The sequence below is a fragment of the Ziziphus jujuba genome, chromosome 4 (assembly GCF_031755915.1).
Source record: "Ziziphus jujuba cultivar Dongzao chromosome 4, ASM3175591v1".
NCBI classification, from domain to species: domain Eukaryota; kingdom Viridiplantae; phylum Streptophyta; class Magnoliopsida; order Rosales; family Rhamnaceae; genus Ziziphus; species Ziziphus jujuba.
Window position 1 is genome coordinate 3,287,510 of NC_083382.1, and position 20,979 is coordinate 3,308,488.

The 20,979-nt window shown below is 33.8% G+C and overlaps 1 long non-coding RNA gene and 1 pseudogene across 2 annotated transcripts; one reads left to right on the forward strand and one right to left on the reverse strand.

Annotated features, from left to right (window-relative positions):
• Positions 1-16,877: 16,877 nt before the first annotated feature.
• Positions 16,878-17,607, reverse strand: LOC132803383 (uncharacterized). 2 transcript variants are annotated; one of them, XR_009638579.1, is made up of 2 exons: positions 17,467-17,607; positions 16,878-17,319 (listed from the first exon to the last, which is right to left on the reverse strand). It is a non-coding gene; the product is annotated as an uncharacterized LOC132803383 (long non-coding RNA). The 2 variants fall into 2 exon arrangements; XR_009638578.1 differs by having other exon boundaries at positions 17,456-17,596.
• On the forward strand, positions 17,313-20,979 carry LOC132803382 (LEAF RUST 10 DISEASE-RESISTANCE LOCUS RECEPTOR-LIKE PROTEIN KINASE-like 2.3; annotated as a pseudogene).

Below are 20,979 nucleotides of genomic sequence, written 5' to 3' on the forward strand. Positions count from 1 at the left end.
TCAAAGTCAACTTGATCAAAAAAAGCTAGTATTTTAGTTTCCTAATTTTATTCTACTTTTTGTTTTAGGAAACTACCATTATTTTTAGTTTCTATTTATTTATTTTCTGGAAAAATAAGATTAGGAAAGTTATTATTTTATTATTTTCATTGTAAATTAATTAATTCCTAATTCAAAATAAAGGAATTAATTAATCCAAATTAGATTAGGAAAAGGAAAGTTTCGGCCAAGGTAGACTTCTTCATTGTGTGGCCGATTTTTCCTAGGGTTTTTAGGGTTTATTTTGTTTCTTTCAAAGCCTATTTAAAGGCTTATTTTTCATTAATGATATAACTTGACAACTTTGATTTGATTGAGAAAATACTTGTGAGATTAATTATCTCTTTGTTCTCTGAGAACACCTAAAACACCATTAGAGAATTGGTTGTTTTAGCTTGACTTATCAATAGGTTTTCCATCCCCTATTGTGGCGTCTACATTATACCAAGGTTTCTAACCACAGGTTGGTTAGGGGTTGAGGTCCATTCCATTAGAACTTGAACTTAATTAAAGATCCGGGCTAATATAATACGGGTTTAGGAGCAGGTCATCCTAGGTTCGTATCATTTTAGTTTTAACATGGCAATGTAATTCAGGAGTTTTACAGAAAAATAATGTTAAGTAAGAAAATTCATACAAAGACTAAAGTACGGTTATCTTTATAATTTTTGCTGAAATTATTGTTGAATCAGAGGGAAAAAAAAATTAACAAAGAAAAATAAATAGAGATGAAAAAACAGAGTACCGAAAGGACAATATGAATTCGTTTAATTGAACAAATTATTGAACTGAATTTGTTGTAGAATTCAATCGAAATAGAAACATCGTTGTTGGAAAAGTAGACTAATTAATTATAATTTAACATAATTTATAAATATTTTGCTGACTTTTAGAAAACAGCTTGGGAGAACTGAGATTTCAACTGGATAATCATAACAGTATGTGGAATGCAATGGGCTTTACATATTGGAGGATTTTCTTTTGGTCTAAAATGCATCCCCATCCTTCCAAAAACTTCTCCTTGTTAATTTCGAGCAATACTATAATCTTATTAATCCATGGCCCATCATCATTTTCGTTCGCTGACAATTACACCGAGGCAAAACCTTCAACTACTATGATCGGCCAGAACACACTGTGGCTAACAAGATTTCCTGTTGAACTTCAATGACATGGTCACACAGATGTCAATGAGCTCCGAAGCTTATCGAGTGCTTGAGATCAATCAGGACAAGCATACTCTGGTGGCTATTAGAGCAGATTACTTGGGAGATGTTTGTCATCTGGTGGCTATTAAAGCAGATTACTTGGGAGATGTTTGTCATGTCAAATAGAGCTCTGTAACGCAACCTTACCAGATACCACCTTGTTTAATTACAATTTTAGATACTCAATCACTGACTCTTTTGTTAAAAATAAAAAAAAATAAAAAACAAAAAAATTAATAATAATAATAATTTGTAATTTGTCAAAGTCGGTTGAGTGGTGAAGATTCAAGAAGTTACACTTATGTTGCAATTAATGTTGCAATCGATGATAGCAATTAATGAAAGGGAGTCCAAATTGTTTACTAAAGCCATAGAAAGTTGCCACATGTAAGCTAGCTTTATATGTATTGATTAGATAATTGATAGATTGACATGTGTCCTCATGATTGTAGATGTAGCAATTTGGGTCATGACACGGTGACACGATTCGAAAACGACACGAAATAAATGGGCTTAAGTTTATCATAAATGGGTTCGGATCATAATCAAGTCAACCCATTTAACATAATTATTAATCATATCATTTTCGGGTTGGCCTGTTTAACTTGAAATTGACCCGTTATGATCCTTTTATTAAACGTGTCAATTTCAACCCGACACGATTATATACATATTACATTTAAATTTAATTTCAAATTATAATTTTATCCATAATATAATATTTAATAACTAAAAAATACTATAAATTAAAAACTTTATAAAAACAATTTCCTATTATTAATTTTTTTAAGACAAAAAATAAATCTTTAACAAAACAAAAATAAAAACATAAAAAAATAGGTTAGTTTTCGAGTTAATAAGTTACTTTTCGGGTTAACACGTCAATTTCAGGTTAACACGTTAATAGGTCAACACGACCTGTTAAAGTAATCATGTTAAACGGGTCGTGTCGTGTTGACCTGTTTATAAACAGGTCGGGTTAGTGTTTTAGATATCTGATACGATTAATAAATGGATCTTGTTCGTGTTAAGCATTTTTTACACGATCATTAAAAGGATTGACATGAACACGATCCATGAACACGAATTGCCATGTTTACTCATGAGTTGTATTTTTACTTGTATAGAAAAGAAAACAGCAAAGCATGCATATAGCGGTAGTTACTTTGGAACCGCTTCTTTTAGCTTATATATAGGCTTGTACTCTTGTTTTGTATTAATTATGGGAAATAAAGAAATTATAACTTGCATTCCTTTTGTATTTTTTAGCTCTTCTCTTCCTTCAATTTTAATTAGTCTGGGCCATCCTGTTTTCTTTTACCAAACAAGTATTTTGTTTAATCTCCTTAACTTTAAGCCTTGATTTTAAATACTTTTTCATATAATATCCAACAAATTTGGTATTAGAGCCTCGTTCTTGCCTTTTTTATAAAATACCTATGGCAGTCAATAACCAATCAACCTTTAGTTATGCTCAAAATCTAATTCCCATCTTACTGGTGAGAATTATGATTTTTGATGCATCCAAATGAAAACCCTTTTTTATCTCACAAGATTTGTGGGATATAATTGAAGAAGGCTATGATGTGCCTGCAAGTCCCAAGCAACTGCAGTCGTGGACGGAAATAGCAAAGAAGGAGTACAAGCAAAACATCCAAAGAGATGCACGAGCGCTACTTTTCATTCAACAAGGGATAGGTAAAAGCATTTTCCTTCAATATCAAATGCAACAAAATCTAGAGCTGCATGGGAAATTCTAAAACAACAATTTGGAGGCCATGAAAAGGTAATCTCTATTAAACTTCAAACTCTTTGGAGAGAATTTGATAATTTAACAATGAAAGAAAACGAAACTATCCAAGAATTTTCTTCTAGAGTTTCTTGAATTATTAACCAAATTAGAAGTTATGGAGATAGTATTGCTGATAAAAAAATTGTAGAAAAAATATTAAGATGTTTGCCAGCAAACTTCGAGCATATTGTTGTAGCTATAGAAGAATCCAAAGATTTGAAAACATACTCTTTGGATAAACTATTTGGCTCTCTTGAAGCACATGAAAAAAAAATGAGCAGGTTTTCTAACCAACCTATGGAGCAAGCATTCAAATCAAATTGCAACATCACAGAAAGAAATTTGGCAACCTTAACAAGCAACTCAACAGAAGAGGAGGTTCCTTTAAAAGAGGACGTGGTAATCAAGGCTAAGGCAGAGGAGGAAGAAACAATTATGAGCAAAGAAATTTCCTGAGTAATTCTAAACCTTATTGCATTATTTGCAAAAATGTAAGATCCCACATCGGTTGGAAAGGGGAATGAAGCATGCCTTATAAGAGGGTGTGGATACCTTTTCCTTGAAAAACCTTTTAAAACCGTACGGGAAGGGCCCAAAGCGGACAATATCTCATGCGAATGGACTGGGCTGTTAACAGTTCATATCAGAGTCGATACTCGGATTGGTGTGCCAACGAGGGCGCTGGGCCCCAAAAGGAGTGGATTGTGAGATCTCACATCGGTTGGACAGGAGAACGAAGCGTACCTTATAAGAGGGTGTGGATACCTTTCCCTTGAGAGGCCCTTTAAAATCGTGCCGGCAAGGCCCAAAGCGGACAATATCTCATGCGGGTGGACTAGACTGTTACAAAAAACCTGGGCATCAATCAAAAGATTGTCGTTTTAAATGCACAGAGTGCAAAATTTCTAATCATTCACAAAGAGATTGTTGGTATAAAGACATGCAAGAAAGGAATGAAGTTAATTATTTTGAAAAGGTTAAAGATAGTCAATTATTTTATTCATGTATGTCTGTTAAACAAGAATCAAAACATACAAGGTTTTTGGATAGTGGATGCAGTAGTCATATGACAGGTGATCCACAACTCTTTGTGAAGATGGATAAAAACTTTTTATCTAAAGTAAAGCTTGGAGATGGAAAGTCACATGAGGTCAAAGGAAAAGGAGTAATAGCAATAAACTCTAAAGGAGGTAATTCTAAACTCATCCATGATGTGCTTTATATTCCTGGCTTAACATCAAATCTCTTAAGTATTGGCCCGTGTCAGGACCCATCCAAAATTTCTTACAAGAACCCTAGACAAGCCATGATCCTAGGAAAACCCTACTGGACCCTCCAATAAAAAATACGGCAGCATCTCCCCTAAAGGTTGGACTTACCATAAAATTCACTGCACAGAAAACACATTTCTAACAATATCTCCTTATTCCTCCCGCCTTACTATAATTTATTTCTACAAAGTTCAGCACTTCAAAAATTAACAGGGAACCAGTGCAATATTATATAAAAGCATCCATACAATATACAGAGCATAAAGGGTTTACAAATAATTATGGAATTTGATACAACAAAGTATAAAGTTAGTGGTACAAGGTAGGAAGGAAAAGAAAGAAAGGACTCCTTGGAATTCGGCAGCAACTAAAACGTCGAGCTCGCTTCGGTCGATCACATCTACTAACCTGGGTCTAGATGAACGAATTTAAAAATGACGTGAGATGCTAATCATCTCCGTGAGTGACCCGGCATTATACACTACTAATAATAATAATAATAATAATAATATAACAATAAAATGATCTTCATTAATAAATAAATACTAAGTATTTTGAAATAATGTTTTCTCTCAAAACCCTCACAGTTCACTCCATTAGAAATGTTTCCCTTTTAAAATATTTTCACAAACCCAATAATCGTATACCCCAACGAATCACAAATAGTTAATTATATAAATTGCACATAAAATATAATAAATTAACGATCTAAAATTTATAATGGAAATAATAAAAGATAATTTTAATAACAATTATTAAAATTATAACATGATGTCATAAATAAATAAACCAAATCACAAATAAATCAATAAATAAATAATAGAACTCATAGTAGAAGAATTTAGCACAAATCAAATTAATTAAACAAGGATTGAATCAATGAAATAATCAAGAAATACTATTTAATAAATAAAATGCAATTGATATGCAATAAAAAAATTAATGAGAGACATCAATTAATTAAATAATAAAATCACGATTAAATACCTTTCGTTTCAAAAAAAAATTTGAAAACATTAATTATTATAAATAGGATAAAACGCAATTAAATCCAATGAATCTTTAAATATGATTTAAAAATAGATTTTGTTTAAAAATTTCATATCGAAATATCCTGATGCAACATACTATATACCAGTGATGTCTGACGGTACCCAGCGTCGCAAAGCACTGTCTGACGGGAAGTTTAAGAGAGAACCTGCATATGGTCACCATGGCATCCCACTGGGCCGACACTATCAACAGTCACTTGACCATGGAGGGGACGGCTGATGCTTACTGTGCATTATACCCTGCCAACCCTCAAACCCAATGGCCTAATCATGCGTGCTAATCATATCCATGTAAATACAGTACAAAATACCAGTACTGTATGAGTGCATCTAAAAATCATAAAATCAATATATTTTTAAATATCAAAATCTCATAAATTCCACTTTCAAATCCGTTAGTTCACATCACCTTTAAACTCATAATTTTTTCACAATTCCTTTAAATCATCCTCATAAATTCATCGAGTTCAAATCCATCAACTTTCATAGCCATCAATTTGAATTACGAATTTTTCAATGGCATAGGGTCAAGTCTTTAATATTTCAATGCATAAATATTTTTGGAATGTAATAATTTAAATCAATATTTTTCTCAAATTCTCAAAAATTAATTTAAATTAAATGTATCCTTAAAATCACGTAAAATTTATGCATAGTTAAATTTCATGATTCATCAATGCATAATAAATTTAAAAAAGATAAATTCTTTCAAATCCAAGAATCAATCCATACCAAAAATAGTATTGAAACCACATAAATCCATATATAATTAAATTCATACAATTATGCACAATAAATTAAATAATAACATAACAATGATTAAGAGAATTTGAAACTACAATTACTTTAAATTCCCAAATATATTTTTGGTCCCAAAACATATATTAAATCAGCCAAAATAATTTTGAAGGTGTGTCACTCACCTCGAGTACGCAATTCAATAAAGATCCTCTACGGGATCGATTCTACAATTCACACGTGCTCTTAAATATCAACATTACACAACAACAAATAAATTAATATTTTATTCGGATAAGTAATACACGGTACTCGAAGGAGCTAACACAAACGGTATCCAAAATTTGTGAGTAATATATCGAAACGAAGCTTATGGAATGAGGATCATGGATTGAGGCTAACCTCCTGGAGATCGGACCCGTGATGGCTAGAATCTTGTAGGAAAGCTCTCGAAATTCAAGTCCTTGATTCTCTCAAACCATCATGAATTGGAGGAAACTGACCTCGGATTTGGCTTTAGGGAGGTCGAATTAGTGGGGAAGGATATGTGGGGTGATCGGAAACTCATCGGAACTGGGTTTTCCGATGAGCTGGCAGCGCGTCCGGTGACCATTGGCCTTGAAATTCGGTGGGGAGATAGATCTGGTGATGGGTAAACCAATGGGACTGGTGATGAGGTAAATGGAGGTCTGATTTGGGAGAAATCACTGGAGAAGAAAACAGGCCACTCACTGGAAAACATCCCGATCCAGGCACGTCGTCGACAATCTGGCTGTGAGTTTTGGCTGGCCAACCGGTTTTGATGGGTGGGGCAGGGTGGTTAGGCACATGTATTGTTATGGTGGTTGCAAATGGGTGAACGTGGTTGGCCCATCCTCCACCCTTTTTCTCTCTTTCTCTCTCCTCTTTCTCTATCCCCCCATCTCACACCATTTCACCCAATCAAAAAGGCTCCCATGGGTGCCACTGTGCACTCATGGGTTGGCCGGATTTTTGACACGTGGCACCACTATTCACACACATACAAATCAGTGAATAGTAAATGCTGTCTCGGAAAAACTTCACAGGTCCGTAACTTTCAAATCACATGTCCAAATCGGGTGTGCCATTAGTCTATGAACGCATATCGATGAGTACTTCACAACCATGCATGAGTCAAAGCTCAATTTTACAAGAGTAAAAAGTCAACTCAGCACCCTTGAATAGTCATGTGATGAAAAATTAGCTTTTCAAAGTCAAAAATTCTCTTATTATGCCATGTGATGAAAAATTAGCTTTTCAAAGTCAAAAATTGGATGAGTCATACTTATGGCATTTAAGATATGGGAATTTAAATTATAATGGCGTAAAATTATTAAAAGACAAAAATATGGTTTTAGGCCTACCTTCTATTGCCCACATAGATAAAGCCTGTGAAGGATGCATATATGGAAAAATGCATAGATTGCCATTTCCCAAAAATACCTGGAAAGCAAAGGCACCATTACAATTGGTACATTATGATATTTTTGTACCAACTTAAAATCCATCGCTGAATGGAAAAAGATATTTCCTTTTTTTTGTTGATGATTATACCTAAATGATGTGGGTATATTTTCTAAAAGAAAAGTCATAAGATTTTTCGGTATTCCAAGAATTCAAGGCGCTTGTAGAAAAGCAAGTCGGAAAGCCGCTGAAGACACTTCGCACAGATCGTGGAGGAGAATTCATGTCTAAACCATTTATTGAGTATTGCAAGAAAAATGGAGTTCAAAGACAGTTCACAGTTCGGCATACCCCGTAGCAAAATGGTATAGCTGAACGAAAAAATAGAACAATTACAGAAATGGCTAGAAGTATGCTAAAAAAGAAATGCCTTCTAGATAACTATTGGGCAGAAGCCGTCAACACTGCCATCTACATTTTGAATAGATCTCCAACAAGAGCTGTCCTAAATAAGACTCCATATGAAGCATGGCACAAACAAAAGCCCCAAGTACAACTTTTAAAAGTATTTGGATGTGTAGCTTACGCACATTGTAACAGCTCAGACCACCCACATGTAGATATTGTCTGCTTTGGGCTCGCCTGCACAGTTTTCAAAATGCATCCACAAGGGAAAGGTATCCACACCCTTATAAGATATGCTTCGTTCTCCTTTCCAGCCGATGTGGGATCTCACACTCCTCCCCTCTTGGGAACCAGCATCCTCGTTGACACACAGATCCGGGTACTAACACAGATCCGTGAGTGCACAGTGACACCCACAGGAGGCATTTTGATTGGGCAAATTGTTATGTAGGGTGTGTGAGGAGTGAGGTGGAGGAGAGAGAAAGACGAGGGAGAAAGAGATGAAAGAGACTCGCCACCGGCCACCATAGATCCACCCTTTTCTGGCCACCACCATGAAGCCAACCTGAAAACCCGCGGACCAGCCAAAAATCACGGCCAACCAATCGCCGATGCGCCCAGATCGAGGTGATTTTCGGTGGCAGCATTGATTCATTCTCTGGTAGATTTCTCCCAACCAAACCTTTGTTTGCCTCACTGCTGGTTCCGTTGAGTCACCTATTCCCCGATCTACCTTCTCACCAAAACTCATGACCAATGGCCACTGGACGCGTCACCGGCGGTGATGGTTTCTGATGACCACGGCGGCTCATCAGAAAACTTGATTCCAACGAGTTCTCGATCACACCGCCTACCTTTCCCACTAATCCAAACCCCTTAACCCAAATCCAAGGTCAGTTTCCTCCAATTCATGGCAGTTTATGAGATCCGAGGACCTAAAGATGAAAACCTTCCCAACGAGATTCTGACCACCTCGGGTCCGATCTCCGAAAGGAGCATGTGTGGGTCGTGAGACTGATCCTATGGAGGATCTTGATTGATTCGCATGCTCGAGGTGAGTGACCCATCTTTAAAACTATTTTTGGGTGATTAGTTATATTTATCTTGTGTTAATTTAGTATTTAGAAAATATGTTCATGTAGTGGAATTTATATATAATTGTAGTTAATTTGTATTCTTAATTTTGGGTGATTTCTTTTATATTTATATATACCTATTGATGCTAAATTAAGGTTTGGATTATTATTATTGTTATTTAATTGAATATATTACGCATGATCGAGGTATTTCATTAAAGTAATTGTACTTGAATTCTAGATGAATTTTAATATTATTTTTGGCATGATTTGATTTTAAAGATTTCAAGAAAAATATTGGTTTAAGTTATGGTGCTTTTAAAATATATATTTATGCACTTGAAATATTATCTTATTGATTTTTTGATATAGGAAAAATTATATATTATTGATGGATTTATGCTAGTGATATTAAAGAAAAAAAAAGGTGGAAATGTGAATTTGAAAAGTGGTATAATTCCCACGGTGAATTTTGAAAAATTGGGTATTTTAATAATAAATTTAGTTATTTGTTTTAGACGCACTCATCCAGTACTGGTGTTCTGTATTGTATATGTGGATAAGCGAGCAGGTTGTAATGTCTCCCATGAGTTGTCATTGGACAAGGGCAGGCAAGTTTGATATTGGCCATAGCCGTCCCCCTACATGGCCGGGATGACGGTTATAAGCACCGGTGCTGTTAGGACGCCGAAGCGACCGTATGCAAGTTTCTCTCTTTAACCTCCCGTCAGATGGTGCTCGGGACGCCGGATATCGTAGGAGATCACTGGTATATAGTGTGGTATGTCAAGTATTTTTTTTTTTAAGATATAAATTTCAAATTCCAAAGTTTTAAAATCGTATATAAAATTAAACGTATTTAATTTTGTTTTACTATTTATTTCAAACTAATATTTTCTAAAATGTATTTATTCATGTTTTTATCAATTATTTTAAATTGGTGTTTTAGATTTTTCTTTTACCATGTTGATATTATTTATTTAAATTTTGAGATTTTAACATGAATTTTATTGTGTTCTTTTATCTATTTTAAATTGAGGTTTAATTCTTTGATTATTTTACTTATTTAAATAATAAATTTTATAATTTATATTTTGAGTGTAAGTCTTTTCCTTAGGGGAGATGCTGTCGGATTTTCCATTGGAAGGTTCGATGGTGTTTCCCTAGGATCAGGACTTGTCCAGGATACCGATAAGGGGTATTGGATGGGTCCTGAAAGTTTATTTTTGTTTTATGCCAAATTCCTTCAATCCAAATTTATCTATGATTTTATTTATTTTATTTAATGATATCTTATTCTAAATTTAATAATTGGATTTTTTAAAAATGTTTTCAATGTATACATTGAGTTCTAAATTAATATTTGTATTTTATGTGCATTCTACATTATTGCATTCCATTTAATTCAATATTTCCTTGATTAATTTTAATGTAAATTTATTATGATTTTGCTTATTTTATTTATGACATTTTATGTACAATTTAATAATTGTTATTAAAATTATTCTTGTTTCGTGTTATACATTCTAGATCTTTAATTTAATGTACTTTATTTATAATTTATTTAATTAATTATTTCTTGATTTTTAGAGTCCAATTATTGGGTTTTGTGAAAATGTTTTAAAAAATGAAATTTTTCCAATTGAGTGAACTGTGAGGGTTTTGAGAGAAAACAATATTTCAACTACTTATTATTTATTCGATTATTTATTATTAATTAATCAAGTTTATTTTATCGCTACATTATTATTATTATTATTATAACTATGTCATAGTTAGGGTCACCCACTGAGATGATTAGCATCTCATGCTTTTAAATTTTCTTCCCCTAATGTGAAGTCCCACATCAATTGGAAAAGGGAATAAAACATGGCTTATAAGCGTGTAGATACCTTTCCCTTGTGGATACGTTCCCATGAGGGAACTAAAACCGTGAAGGGTAGGATTGGGCTTACCACCTAGCTTCCAAAACGGACAATTCTCATGCGGGTGGTCTGGGCTGTCACAGATGGTATCAAAGCCAGTACCTGGATCGATATGCCAATGAGAACGTTGGCCCCAAGAAGGGAGGAGTGTGAAGTCCCACATCGGTTGGAAAGGGGAATGAAGCATGGCTTATAAGCCTATCGATACCTTTCCCTTGTGGACGCGTTCCTATGAGGGAAGTAAAACCGTGAGGGGTAGGATTGGGCTCACCACCTAGCTTCCAAAGTGGACAATTCTCATGCGGATGGTTTGGGCTATCACATCTAGGCCCAGGTTAGTAGATTTTAATCGTCCGGAGGCAAGTTTGATGTTTTTGTTCGTTGCTGAAAGTCCAAGAAGCTTTCCCTTCTTCTGCTCCCTACCTTGTATTATTCCTTTTATCTTTTATTGTATTAAATTTCATATTTAATTGTATCTTGATAAAGCTTTGTATACTGTCTTGAACGTTTATTTATTAATTATGCATGAGTTCCCTGTTAATTATTGAAGTGCTGCAGATTTGTGGAATTAAATTATAGTAAGGTGGGAGGAATAAGGCAGTGTATATAGAAGTGTGTTTTCAATGCAGGGAATTTGTGGTAAGTCCAACCCTTAGGGGAGGTTCTGCCGAATTTTCTATTGGATGGTCCGATAGGGTTTCCCCGGGATCAGGGCTTGTCTAGGGTTTCGATGAGGGATCTTGGACAGATCCTAACACACATGTCCCCTCAAAATACAGAGAAAAAATTGATGAAAAAGGAGAGAAATATATATTCTTTGGATACAGCAGTGAGTCAAAAGGTTACCGGCTGTACAATCCAAAAACAACTAAGCTGATAATTTCTAGAGATGTTATCTTTGACGAATCTACAGCGTGAAATTGGGAAAACACTCCCAAAACAGGAGAAAAAATATTTGAAGAAATTCCTTTTCAGGATAAGTCAGATTCTCAACCAATTCAAGATGCTGGTCTAAGTACAAGTCGTCAAGAATCTCCAAGCCCAATCCAAATAATGGATATATCTTCAGATGATGAATCACCACCAAGAAAGGTACGCTCACTCGTAGATATTTATGAATCTACTAATATGGCATTTTTTGCATGTGAGCCTCAAAATTTTGAAGAAGAAGTAAGAGAAGATATTTGGATTAAAACAATGGATGAAGAAATTGCAACAATTGAAAAGAATGATACGTGGGAACTGATGGATCTACCTGAAGGCAAAGATGTTATTGGACTCAAATGGGTCTACAAAACCAAGTACAAAGACGATGGAACAATTCAAAATTACAAAGCACAGCTAGTCGCCAAAGGCTATTCGCAACAGCCAAGAATCGACTTCAGTGAGACATTCACACCAGTTGCTCGAATGGAAACTGCAAGAACAGTTCTCGCATTAGCTGCTTAAATGGTGGTACCTGTTTATCAACTGGACGTCAAATCATCATTCCTTAATGGAGAACTCAAAAAGGAAGTATATGTGGAAAAACCTTTGGGTTACACCATCAAAGGAAAAGAAAACAAAATCTTACGATTAAAGAAGGCATTATATGGATTAAAGTATACACCATGAGCTTGATTCATACTTCAGACAAAATGGATTTCAACGGAGTCCAAGTGAGCCCTCTTTATATGTCAAAAAAGAAGGTATGCAAGATATTCTCATTGTCTGCTTATATGTTGATGATTTTATTTATACTGGTACTAATCCAAAAATGGTAGAAGAATTCAAAAGAGTAATGATGAAAGAATATGAGATGACAGATCTTGGCCTAATGAAATATTTTCTTGGCATCCAAGTTCAAAGGAGAAATATTTATTTCTCAAGATAAATATTTAAATGATCTTCTCAAATGTTTTCACATGGACACATGTAAACCGGTGTCTACACGAATGGCATTAAATGAGAAGTTGCATAAAGATGATGGTGCAAAAAAAGCTGATGCAACAAATTACAGAAACCTAGTTGGATGCCTCATTAATCTAACAAATACCAGGTCAGATATTGTCTTTGCTATTAGTTATGTTTCCATATTTATGCACGAGCCAAGTAAAAATCACCACACTGTAGCAAAGAGAATCCTTCGCTATCTATAGGATACCAGAAAGCTTGGAATTAAGTATGCCAAAGAAGCAGGTAACAAGCTCATCGGATATACAGACAATGATTGGGCAGGCTCCGTAGATGACTGCAAAAGCACCTTAGGATATTTATTTTGCTTAGGTACAAAATCAATTTCTTGGTCATCAAAGAAGCAAAGGACCATGGCATTATCTTCCACAAAAGTAGAATATATATCCGCTACAGATGCAGCAAGTGAAGCAGTATGGCTTAGAAGACTTTTATCAGATATGCAACATAAAGAAACTGCTCGAACAATTATCAGATGCGATAATATGTCAGCAATAGCAATGACAAAAACTTCAGTGTTCCACAACAAGTCAAAGCACATAGAAATTCAACATCACTTCATCAAATATTTGAAGAAGATGAAATTAAACTTGAATTTATCAACACATTTGAGTAACTGGCAGATATTTTTACAAAACCAACAATAACAGAAAAGCTATAAGACTTTTAAGAGCTTTACCAAAATTAGAAATTAAGAGGGAGTGTTAAAAATAAAATAAAATAATAAAATAATAATAATAATAATTTGTAATTTGGCAAAGCCGGTTGAGTGGTGAAGATTCAAGAAATTACACTTATCTCGCAATTAATGTTGCAATTGATGATAGCAATTAATGAAAGGGAGTCAGAATTGTTTACTAAAGCCATAGCAAGTTGCCACGTGTAAGCTAGCTTTATATGTATTGATTAGATAATTGATAGATTGACATGTGTCCTCATGAGTTGTATTTTTACTTGTATAGAAAAGAAAACAGCAAAGCATGCATATGGCGGTAGTTACTTTGGAACTGCCTCTTTTAGCTTATATAGGCTTGTACTCTTGTTTTGTATTAATTATGGGAAATAAAGAAATTATAATGTGCATTCCTTCTGTATTTTTTAGCTCTTCTCTTCCTTCAATTTTAATTACTCTCGTCCATCCTCTTTTCTTTTACCAAACAAGTATTTTGTTTAATCTCCTCAAATTTAAGCTTCATTTTAAACACTTTTTCATATAATATCCAACATCTTTTTTATATACATGCTTGTGATTACCCAGTTGCAACCAGTATTCCACACCATTTCAATTGTAGCAGTCCAGAGGATCAAATACTCTTTTTTATGGTGGCCGCTCTTGCTACTATCTAAGTTCAGATGTATTCGTCTGACATCCAAACAAAGGTTGGTTACTTTTGGTACGTACGTAAATTTCATTTTTCATTATTTTTAGGGAAAAAAAATAAATAAATATCAATAGTCCTTACTACATTACCGACACCGTTTACATTACTACTATCCTTTTGACTTGGTGTGGGTTTTGTTTTATTGGATCCTGGACTATACTTTTTCATATTCTAATGCTTTTCTTTTAAAAGAGAAAAAAGTAAATAAAGATTTGTCAGATTCATCTATACATATTGACCATACAAATAACAGATCTATATCATATATATATATATGCATATATATATATATATAAAACCCAAAACAACGGTCTTTTGTTAAATTTCACTTTCTTGCACTCAGGTTTTGAAAGATACTATATTTGTGGGTTTTGTTTATTGTAAGTTCAATTGTTGTGAGTTGCCACGGGGCATTATAAAGCAGAAACTTTGTGAAATTCCATTTTAAATGTATTGGGTTATTTAAGCTATGGTTGAAATTTGTAGAACATGTGGGAATGGCTTAAAAACCCAAGTCCATAACGAGGCCCTTTAGGTTTACTTTTGCTTTTAACAATTTGGAGGGTAGCTGCCTTTTGCCTTTGTAGCTGCCACTTACAAATTGCCTCTCTCTTGATGTGTGACGTTGAAGAAATTTAGAGAAACTTTCTTTTTAGTTTTTTTGTTTCTTTTGAGTAAAGTTGTAGATATGCTAGACGGAAATCTTCAGTCTGTCCAAATTCCACCAAAGCCATTGTTTCAATCCTCAAAATCATGATAATGGAAGTTTATATATATATATATATATATATAAATACATATAGTACGTTTTTGCTAATTCCTTTTGCACAAGTCAGTTTTCTATGTTTCTATCATGCTCAGTTATTGTATGCGAACAGTGAACCTACAAAAGTGGGAAAGCTTGCTAAATATATATATACTCATCCGTTTGAATAAGCTTGCTAATTACACTATGTCAATGTGGGAGCGTGCACCTTTAAAATTGTCTGAAAAAAGGATTTGTCAATGTGCATGCAAACTGATCCGTACATTTACTTTACCGTTATTAATGCCCTCATACCGCGTGGAGAATTATCCAAATACTTCAGTTGAAAATTAGGGTAAGATTTTATTCTGCAAGATATAACTAATCAAACATGTTGGTCGTTATTGTTTGTTCTATAGGTAAACCTAAAGATATGTGAAAAGCGATTGGTGTTTTTTTAGGTTTTTTATAGCTTGTTGAGAGTCCTCCACCTCCAAGCACAAAAATTCCAGTTCCATGCATAGATTTAACCCTTCTCTAATAGTTTATATTTCTATCTCTTCTATCACCAAATATGAGAAACCCATAGCTGATTTTAATGTTAAGTATTTATTAATGTAGTGCTTCCTGAATTTTGGTATATAAAAAGATTGTAAGTATGTTGATACTCATGTCATAATTTATGTATGCAATATATTATTATTATTTGGCTTCTTTTTTTTTTTTTCCTACTGAGAATAATTTATGTAATTCCTAGTATAGTTGGATGATGGACACATTGACAACAATATTGAAAGTAATTTAATTTGTATTCGGACTTGATCCTTTATAGCGGGTGACAATTTCCCTGGCTCAAGCAAACTACTTTACGTACAGATAATTAAAAGTACTTTTAGACTCCATTCAAGAAGGCCGACAACTTTGAAAATTCAAAAAGTGGCCGTCCTTTTGCAGCGTAAAATAGTTCTATAATGTCGAGGAAATTGAGCATGACAAGGAGCAAATTGAGTAGTCAGCTAAGAGCCCAAATTGCTTAAAATGGAAATCCATTAGTCATTTTATTATTGCACGGCTGCGTCGGTTGGGAATATGAACAAACTATAGTCAGAAGAACAATTTTTAAACCAAAAAATTGTCCATTTTAACCAAAAAAAAAAAAAAAATCAAAGGTTGGTGGTAGAATTACTAAAAAGTTAAAGGACAAGGCAGCTAGCTATGAGTAACAATGGTGTGTTTAATGAGTTTTGAATCATCATAAGGGATGGTAATTCCCAGTTTTATATTTGTTTTCGAATGGAAACTTGAAAGGGTTCAATTATTGGATCTTTAATGATCAAATAAATGTACTGAATTTAATTTCTCTTAATTAGGGTGTTAAAAATGGAAAATCACCAAGGTAAAACAGAGGATAAATAGTTCTTTTTGGTGGACCTAGCAACATGTATTGCACGAAAATTTTGTTTAAAATCCTTCTTGCTAAGCTTCAACAAATTGTACATGAATACAGAATGCCGGGCCTAAATTGGGCCTTCAGGACATGTCCTGCTATGCTAGGCCTATTTGCATTGTCAGCGACTCATAGCTTATTGGGTCAACATTTAGCTCCATGACTGACGACCTTTTTATTTTAGTTTATTTTATTTTGAAATATGCGGATGACCTCTGATGTACTGATTTCTGATTATGATAATTTTACTTGCCAGGGAAAAAGTTGACGGACTTTTTTTTTTTTAATTTAATGTTTGATAGAAAAAAGGAAATAGAACAGAAGTTTCCACGAAATACAAGTTTGTGGAACAGTTTCTGGATTAATTTTTGAAATTCACATTTGCAGTGTGTCATGGCGCAAAATAAATAAATAAGGAGCAAATTGATACAAGGACCAAATTACGGTAATCTTTATGGTTTTCGCTGTAATTATAGCCACAATGGAGAGAAAAACAAACACAAATAAAGAAAAGTAAAAACAGAGTAGCAGAGGACTCGCAATTATGAATACGTTTGAGTCAACTAAACGTCAAATCTTTGTTGGATCTACCACTCATTTTAATTCACGAAGACTTCATTTTCTCCACCTAAACCTCTACTTTCTGGAAATGAATTCCCGGCTTTCCTCCTCGACTCCTTTTCTTCTTCTTCTTCAATTTTCTTTGCTGTTATTTATCATCTAGTTTCCTCCATGTTGGAGCTTGGATTTGTTCAATAGCTGCAGCAAACGATTCACTTGTGGGAATATCACGAACATTCACTACCCTTTCTGGGGAGATGATAGGGTGGAAGATTGTGGGCATCGTGATCTACATCTCAACTGCGACAAAAACAAAACTACCATTAAGATCAAAGGTGTGATGCACGAGGTATTAGACATAGAACAAGACACCCAGATTCTCCAAATCAAAAGGGAAGATTTCTTTGATAGTAAAGGATTATGTTCACCAAAATACCCAAGTACCACCTTCAATTCCCAACTATTTGAATATGCTCAAGGTTTTGCAGAAATTACAATAAACTATGATTGTCAGAAAAATGAAGGAATGCTCGGGTATTTCTCTTGCCCTGAGGGATCGACTCATAAGGATGGCCTCATACAACTTGGATCTGAAACTAATCCGGGATGCACTTCAAGCCTCGGAGTTGGGATTGGTCGGAGTTATTTGGGTCTTATCGGAGAATTTTGGAGAATGGAAGAGGCACTGTTCAGAGAAGGATTTAGAGTGAAATATAAGGTGGATGCTTGGTTTTGTAACGGCTGCACAGGATCCGGATCAGGAGCTTACGGTTATGACGTAGATTCCAACAAGCCTACTTGCCACTGCGCAGATGGATCTTCTCGGCCAGGCCCATGTCCTCCCCCAATCAAAGGTACCAACCCAACCCAGCTGCTTTAATTTCATTTAGATTGCGTATAATTTGGTACTCTTAGGATACATATCACGACGACTTTTCACACTTTCTAACTCCAATTCGTACCCTTTTTTTTTTTTTTTTTCTATATATATATATATATATACAACTTTTTTTTTGTGTGTGCGCGCTTTCTACTAGTGCTTAATTTGGATGAATTTGCTCGTATTCATGATTATCTAAGAGTCATATACTAAACAATTTCATAACATTTCCCCACTACATTTGCTTAGTGTGTGTCACCAGTCCATAGGCTAGACCAAATCGAGAATTGATATGAAAACTATTATATATTGATTAGTATTAGTAAAATGGTTTAGTTGGTAAAGTCTCACAAAAAGACAGAATTTTTTTTTTTTTTTTTCTTTAGCTCCCCTACATTACCCCTAAAGACTTTATTAAAAAGGATATATTCAATTTATAATTTAATAGATTTAAAATAAGTTATAGATTTTAAAAAATTTAATGGATTGTTATGAAATTTTAAAGACTCTATAAAAATTTTATAAGAATCTAACGAAATCTTTAGGCTAAGGTTGGATTTTATATTGACAATTTTCTTCACAATTTCACTGTTAAAATCCTTTTAAATCCATTAAAATCCATCATTTTTTAAATTTTTTTAAAATCAATGACTTTTTGAATACCACCAAATTTTTTAAAAAAATTACAAAACTCTAATTGAATACACCTGGATTTTAATAGATTTTTATAAAATCTATCAAAATCTAAATTAAATATCGTTAGACTTGTATGAACTCCTTTAAAATCTAAATCGAATACCTCTAAATTTTTAAAAAATTTTAAAATCCTTCAAATTTTAAATTGAATATACCCCCAAAATAAACCATTTGACTTTGTGATTTTTTTATTTTTATTTTTATTTTTATCAGTTTCCATTTGTTATGATAATTTGCCATTTATTTTTTCCCTTTGAATCAAATGGAATAATAAGGAAGAATTGTAAATAGGAGATTTAAATGGGGTATGTAACCAACATATGCACATTAAACTAACATGATAAACATGATCAAAAAACAAGAAAAAAGGAAAAAACAAAAAAACTACTAACATGATAAACACACATTAAGATTGTGGAGGATTATATAAGATGATTATGAGAGTAAATCGTATTTTATATGATCTCCCCTGTTTAGAAAGACAAAGATATACTGAGCTATGGAATCTAATGACTAAGGTAGTTCAAAGTTGGCTAGAATTCTTTTTCTATTTATTTTGAAGTTACAATTTTTTTTTTAATTTTTTTTTTTTAGTCTCACCTTTTCTAGCTTTTGCAGAATCATCTTCAAATCGTAATTTGATCATAGGTAAAATGTCAACCATCTCTTTTTCATCTTTTTCTTATTTTGTTACCATGAAATAAAATAGATATACAACTTAAATACTCCTTTGAAAATATATAGGCATTTCAGCGGCCGTTCTTGGACTTCTGATAATTTTTGCTATAATTCTATCTGTCTATAAGAGAGAATCAATGATCTTTTGGAAGAAAGAGAAGAGAGATGATTTTGATGTGGAGGCATTTATAAACAATTATACTTCATTTGCTCCAAAGTGATACCATTACTCACATGTCAAGAAAATGACAAAGTCATTTGCAAACATAATTGGGAAAGGAGGATATGGCTATGTATACAAAGGAACATTACCTGATGGTTGTCTTATTGCTGTTAAAGTCCTAAAAGATTCTAAAAGCAATGGAGAAGATTTTATCAACGAAGTTTCTAGTATGGGTAGAACTTCTCATGTTAATATAGTCATTCTTCTAGGATTTTGCTATGAAGGGACCAAGAGGGTTTTAATTTATGATTACATGCCTAATGGATCACTTGATAAATTCATATTTGATCAAGAATCTCCCAACCCAACTTGTCACTTGGATTGGACAACATTGTACAAAATTGCTTTTGGAATTGCACGAGGACTAGAGTACTTGCATCAAGGTTGCAACGCAAGGATTTTGCATTTTGACATAAAGCCTCAAAACATTCTTTTGGATAAAGAATTTGTCTAAAAATCTCTGATTTTGGCCTGGCAAAACTATGGCTAGAAAAGGAGAGTATTGTGTCAATGACTGGTGCTAGAGGAACAGCAGGATACATAGGACTTGAAGTATTTAATCGCAACTTTGGAGGAGTGTCCCACAAATCCGATGTTTATAGCTATGGAATGTTGGTCCTCGAAATGGTTGGGAAAAGAAAGAATATTGATGTTGGAGTGTCTCGTACAAGTGAAATATACTATCCTTCTTGGATTTATGAAGATCTGGAATTGGGTAGAGATTTAAGAGTTTTGGGAGTTACAACAGGGGAAGAAAAAGAAACAGCAAGGAAGTTGATATTAGTGAGCTTCTGGTGCATTAAGATGAATCCATCAAATCGACCACTAATGAGTGAGGTTGTAGATATACTAGAAGGAAATCTTCAATCTGTCCAGATTCCACCAAAGCCATTCTTGTTTTCTCCTGCAAGGTCTCCTCAACAATCTTCAAAATCATCATAATAAAAGTAGGTATGCTTAGTATCTAATTCCCTCTTAACAGTTTGTTTTATTTTCCAATGTTATGACCATTGTCTTTTGTATATAAATATCATGCTTAGGTTTGGGCTTCTGTTTGGTTTCTTTTGGTTCCATGTCTAGGGTTAGAGTAAATGTAGTTGAAGGTTGATTCCTGTGCATGGATGTAGCTTTAGCAATGAAAAGTATGTGCTTAGTGGGGATGTACACTGCAAACTGAGCTTTGCCCTGTATACATTGAACATCTAACGTAATATAAACTGACCTTGGCAAATTGAAATCAGGCGGCATGCACAAATATGTAGAATCTGTCAATTAGTGCAAGATATTCAACTATGGAACTTTAGATACATTTGAGTTGAGTGGTGGCCTTCTAGAAGTCGGCTTACGAAAAATCATTTTTCTTTTCATGTAGAAAATAGATGCAACGGGCAGGTGAAGCTTTTAGACTTATTTTCGAAGACTTGGAAACTTCAAAAGATTTTATTGAAGTTACTTGGCAGCTTCCCTTGGAAAAATTAAATAA